The sequence below is a fragment of the Anolis carolinensis genome, chromosome 2, assembly GCF_035594765.1.
Source record: "Anolis carolinensis isolate JA03-04 chromosome 2, rAnoCar3.1.pri, whole genome shotgun sequence".
NCBI classification, from domain to species: Eukaryota; Metazoa; Chordata; class Lepidosauria; order Squamata; family Dactyloidae; genus Anolis; species Anolis carolinensis.
In genome coordinates, this window is record NC_085842.1 from 60531887 (window position 1) to 60538143 (window position 6257).

The 6257-nt window shown below is 40.7% G+C and overlaps 1 long non-coding RNA gene across 1 annotated transcript; it reads right to left on the reverse strand.

The window, feature by feature from the left end:
• Positions 1-3687: 3687 nt before the first annotated feature.
• Positions 3688-5925, reverse strand: LOC134296018 (uncharacterized). The gene is made up of 3 exons (XR_010002570.1): positions 5713-5925; positions 5197-5354; positions 3688-4852 (listed from the first exon to the last, which is right to left on the reverse strand). It is a non-coding gene; the product is annotated as an uncharacterized LOC134296018 (long non-coding RNA).
• Between the last annotated feature and the right edge of the window lie 332 nt (positions 5926-6257).

Here is a 6257-nt window from a genome sequence, read left to right on the forward strand (position 1 = left end):
TGAAAGGTCTATCAGCTCCAGCTCCATGTGGAGACATGAGAGAAGCCTCCCACAAGAATGGTAAAAACATCAACACATCCGGGAATCCCCTGGGCGAGTCTTTGGAGATAGCAAATTCTCTCACACCAGAAACAACTTGCAGTTTCTCAAGTTGCTCCTGACATGGGAAAAAAAAACATCATCACCATAATAGTGTGGAGAAGAGCAAAGCACAGACCACTTACTACAATGCAATCTGAGCCCTGCCACATGTACACAGTGGACACCAGAGGCACTCTCAAGTGGCTAACTTCTAATCAAAGGAAATCTAGTATAATTCCACGTTTTTAACTTTGTTTGTTACCCTCAATTTGCTTCTGACACAATAAATAAATAAATCATAATAATCATCAATTTTAAAGGATCAAAGTTCTGGAGAAGAAGCCCTATGAGGAGTGGCTTAAAGAGCTGGGCATATTTAGCCTGCAGAAGAGAAAGCTGAAAGAAAACATAATGACATGATGAGGGCCATGTGAGGAGAAGTCATAGGAAGGAGGGAGCAGGCTTGTTTTCTCCTGCTCTGGAGACTAGGATGCGGAACAACGGCTTCAAACTACAGGAAAGGCGATTCCACCTGAACTTTAGGAAGAACTTTCTATCTGTGAGAGCTGTTCAGCAGTGTAACTCTGCCTCGGAGTTTGGTGGAAGCTCCTTCTTTGGAGGCATTTATACAGGGGCTGGATAGCCATCTGTCGGGGGTGCTTTGAATGCAATTTTCCTGCTTCTTGGCAGGGGGTTGGACTGGATGGCCCACAAGGCCTCTTCCAAGTCTACAATTCAATGATCATCATCATCATCATATTTCTCACATTTATATCCCACCCTTCTCACCCGAAGGGACTCAGGGCGGCATACAACAGTGGCAACAATTAGATGCCCATACAAACCAATATAAAACAGCACATAAAACAGTTAAAACTATTAAAATACATTATGAATTAAAAATATACATTTCAAACATAATAATCATCAGTTTTAAATCCACAACCATGTGGACAATTTCAACAAAAAGGAGAAAACCATGAAAATGAATAAAACCTAGGCCCCTTCCAGACAGGCTCTATATTCCAGAGTCTGATCCCAGGTTTTCTGTTTATACCAGATTATCTGGCAGTGCAGACTCATATAAGAGGTGGGTCTTCAATGGTGCTGATCTAGTTGTCGAATCTCTTATGGCAGGCATACTCCATGCTATCCCATACCATAAAATCTATACTGGTTTGATATTCATACTAAAATAGAGTCTTCTTTGGGCAACCAGTGAAAAGGTACTCTGCATGACTCTTGCTAGTCGGGTTCTGGCTTTTTGGAGTCAATGTCCCTCAGAGGATCCCCTGTAGGTAACCTGGACCCAACCCATTTAGTGCTTTAGTTTCCTTTGCCTGGAAACTAATTGGCAGCCAGTGGAGTAGTTTTAGTCTAGGTGTAATATGCTCATGCCAAGATGTCTCCGTGACCAGTCTGTCTGCCATGTTTTGAACCAACTGGAGTTTCTGAACTTGGTACAAAGGTAGCCCAATGTACAGTGTATTGTAGAAGTCCAGCCTTGAAATTACCAGCATGCACATTGAGTATCCCTTAACCTGAAGAGGTGAGGTGATGCTATGAGGGGATCACACTATGTCATCAGATAGGTGCTGTCCCCACTTTGGGAATGGAAAGACAACTCTCTTCAACTCTTCATTCAGAGCGAATGGGGGCTTCTCCTAAAGCTGCCCTTTGAGGTTTCTTATATTTTGCATATGTATTTTAACTATGTTGTACCCCACATTGAGCAATGAAATAAAATTTATTATTAAAGCTACGCTTTGTGGGGTGTTTTCACATCCATTCCAGGTTAGGGTAGGTTTGAGGGGAAGGAGGGAAGCAAAGTTTGTCATGCATCACCAAGAGAGAACATCTTCACTGTACAATTATAGCACTGTGATGCCACTTTAGTCACCATGGAACCTTGGGTTTTTGTTTTGTTTTGTTTAGAAGGTGCCAAGGTGTTCTGAAAAGAGAGGAACTATGGATTAAATATGTTTAGTTCTGCGGTGTGGAGACAGATTACTTGGCCCTTGTGCCTGGGCCTGAGGATGGGGTGGAATAGAACTTTTTGCAGAGCAAGCCATGGTAGATAAAGTGGTATTCAACTTTGCAGTGTGGATAAACTGCTCAAGTTTGTCACCCAGTTTAGTGGGAAGTGGCAGGCAATTGGGCCTCTGAAACATCTTAGCTGTGGGAAGCACATGAATGCTTACAAGCACATATGTGCTCCTTTCACCTTCCATTTGTTTTGGTATGAGTTTAAAACATTTCAAGTGCCTCTCATAGCAGATGTGTAGCTTGCCATCTCCCCAATCTAGTGAAGTCAACAGAGGAGTGTTAGGGTGCATCTTCACTGTAAAATTAATGCAATTTGACACCACTCTAACTGCCATAGCTCAATGCTGTGGAATCCTGGCTGTTGTAATTTTACAAGGTTTTTAGCCTTCTCTGCCAAAGGGTTCTGGTGCCACACCAAACTACAGCTCCCATGATTCCATAGCATTAAAGTGATGTCAAACTGCATTAATTCTATAGTGCAGATATCCCCTTAGACGTAGATGTAATTAAAGAACACTCAGCTTCAAGTTCCCAGTCAACCGTAACATTTGTTTGCCTTAGGCAAAACTAATGTCTCTCAGCTTATACTACCGCACAGGGTTGTTGCGAGGCTGAAGTACTCCTCTAAATTCATTGGAGGAAGGATATTGAAGGACAAGTAAAACCACATATGATACATTAAAGGGTGAGTGGCTTTGTTCACTCTGCGATCCTAATTCAGTTTCAGAGGGGAACAGACACAAAGCCAAAAATACTGCAGTCAGCCCTCCATATCCACAGATTTTGTATCCATGCATTCCACCAGCCACAGCATGAAAATATTTTTCACAACCACAAAAGCAAGCCTTGCAATTTCATACCAGTGTATATAATAGGATTTTGGTATCCACGAGGGTGGAGTGGGGGGGGGAGGGGAGTCAAACTCCAGCAGATACCAAGGAACTATCACCTGGAGACACTGTGGATTTATGATGACAGGTTCAGTCTGTTCCTTCTACCCCTTAAAGACTTGTCACTTCTCATTTTACCAGTAAATGACTGTTGAAATCTCACCCATTGTTGATCCCTTTTATCATTAACATCACTAAGTGAAATTTTGAACATTTGCTAATCTCCATCAGACCAGGCCACTGTGCTGGTTTTTGAAGGAAGGCTGGGGTGAAAGTGTGGTGTAGTGATCTGAATGTTGGACTAGGGCCCATCCAAATAGGCTCTATATCCCAGGATCTGTTCCCAGGTTTTCTGCATTAAACTGGATTATGAGAGTCCCCACTGCTAGATAATCTGGGATAAACAGAAAACCTGGGATCAGATCCTGGGATATTGGGCCTGTCCGGAAGGGCCCTAGGACACAGAGAAACTGGGGTTCAAATCTTTGCTCAGCAGAGGAAATGCACTAGGTAAATCTCACTCTCTCAGGTTGAGATGAAGACCCCTCTAAACTAATCTTACTAAGTAAATCCCATGAAATATTCACCTTTGGATCACTCTACGACAACAATGACTTGAAGGCACACAGCAATGGTGTGTCAGAATAACCCGAAGAACATAAATCATATCCACATGTGAATATGATGTCTTGGATGCAATCATTCTGACATAACTTTGCAACACAAAAAGGATGAAGCAACTTTTTAGGAGGAAAAAACAACAAGAAACTGTATGTTTGTGTGGTTTCCTTGCAAGGAACTGTGCAGAGAAAGTTGAACTTGAGAACTTCCTCTGAAAATGATGAGGGACAGATGCTGTCTTCAGCAGTTGCACTTAAACTCTTCCATCTCTTTACTTGAAAAACTTGCAAGTATTGCAGACTATAGTTCCTGAAAATGATGAGCATTTTTGTTGTCATGTGTCTTCCAGTCACTTTTGATGTAGGGTGAACCAAAGTCAAGGCAATCGTAGAGTTTTCTTGGCAAGGGTGTTTCCCTTTGACTTCTAAGACTGCGAGTGTGACTTTCCCAAGGTCATCCAACAGGTTTCCATTGTTAAGGGAGACTTTGAATCCTGGTCCCTCAGTCTCCTACTCAAACTATCATGGCTTACACTATGTTGGCTTCTTGCACCACACTTGTTCAGTTGGACCCCATGGCAGAACTAGTGTTACTTCACATGCTGTAGGATAGGGCTGTGGATTATTAGGGTGTATCTAGACTAATTGAAAAGTCCCAGATTTTGTTCTAACCTGGGGATATAGTGTAGAATATCTCTTGTCATACTAAGAGCAGATAGAAAATACACAAGGATAAACAAAAGATCAATGGAGCTCCAAAACTTTGAAAGAACCGAAACTTTTTGGTCTTTCTAGTCTGGATGTGCCATAGTTTGTTCACCTATTGGCACATGTCTGTATTGTACCATAATCAGAGATCAGTTGGCAGTGCACAAAAGAGAAAATTGCACTGCCTTTTCTGTTCCTGATCACTTCCGTATACTGCATGGCAAAACTGTCATAGAATAACTTTTTCCAGAAATTTCCAGTGATCCTTTGACTTGCATTCTAACTTAACAAGGCCACCAGGTTTCTAATACCAGTAAAATGTTGCTTCCAGCAACTGTAGCATGAAGGTCTCTTTATTCTGAGGCAAATAGAGCAGAAATGACCCTAGCGTGTGTCCAACTCTCCTCATGCAAAACGTTGATCGTTGCTATTTCTTTTTTCAGGTCTCTTCTTGTTTTGTTGAATCCACCACAGAAAGTGAAAGACTCAGAGAACTTTAGGCACCAACTGTGTAAGAGAAAACAAAGATGTTTTGGAATCAGGAACACATAAACACTACTTGGAACAGACTAAAACAGTAATCATCATCACTTTTGTATGACACAAATTGGATACTAGTAGTCTTTCTTTTATTAAAGTATTCAGAAGAGTCCTTCAAGCCTATGAGAATCTAGCTACATTGTTAAACCTTAATCCTCAAAATTAATGTTCATGAATACACTGTTTCAAATAAGGGAGAGCACAATAGTACAGTAAAATCTGCTTTTGTTACCTAGTTCACATTTGAAACTTTAAATCCCAACAGAATAAGTTAGAAATAATTATTCTCATTCCAGTAGAGCTACACATACTTCAAAGCAGTGTTTCTCAAACTCTGTTCATCCAGGTGTTTTGGACTTCAGCTCCCAAAAATCCGAACCAGCTGCTAGGAATTATCTTTCAACCACAGATGCCATTTGTCAAATGGGGATAAGAAATTCTGGATCCACCATACCTACACTGAGAGGAACTAAAAATAGGTGCATTATTGTTAATTTTAATGTTGGTGGGCTGTACACAAAGAACATTAAATGTCTAAAATGCCCATGTACAAAGGGTTTTAGATGTGAGGCTTTCGAGCAGCAACTTTTCTACTGCGGTCATCATGACACAGACTAAACTGAATTGAAGGCCAAATTATATGCAACTTTCCTAGCATTAAAATGGGGTGCTTTGAAAAAGAAAAAGAAAAGGAAAGGCTCAAATTCTCCATATCTTCCTTATAAGCCCCACCCCCAACCTGGTTAGATTACTATTTTTTAAAAATCTGCATTTTAAATGCAACACACACACACACACACAGAAACACACATTTAAAGTAATATTACCTTTGGCCTGAAGGGAAATTTCAAGTTATTTGTGACATGGAAAAGGAATCAGATCATAAACCATTTTGCTAGTCCATTCCAAGCCTACTAAGGGATCTGCCTCTTGACCAGTCTTACTGGTTTCGATAACTGTATTTGGTTTGTTTATCTACTGATTTGTATTCATTTGCACTCTTCAATTTCTTCTGAAAAATAATCAAAGCAGTTAATTAGACTCTGATTGGCTGCTGCTATGGAAGGAAAATAGCTATCCCCTATCCTGATTGGGGCTTTCTGATGTGAGCAGAATTATGGGAAATGTAGTTTAGGGCAGGGCCTTTTGGATTCTCTAGCATGGGGCTTCTCACATTCTCAAACTACATTTCCCAGAGTTCTGTGCTTTCTCAATCCTTTTCCCAGCGAACACTACTCCCTGCTTTCTCTCTTCTAATGGTGAGAGGCCATTAATTTAAAGAGGAAAGGCAGCCTTTTTTTACTTTACTTTGCTTCGTTGCTCTGAAAATAAAACCAGATTTAAAGCAACACATACATAATAAAAAAAGAAA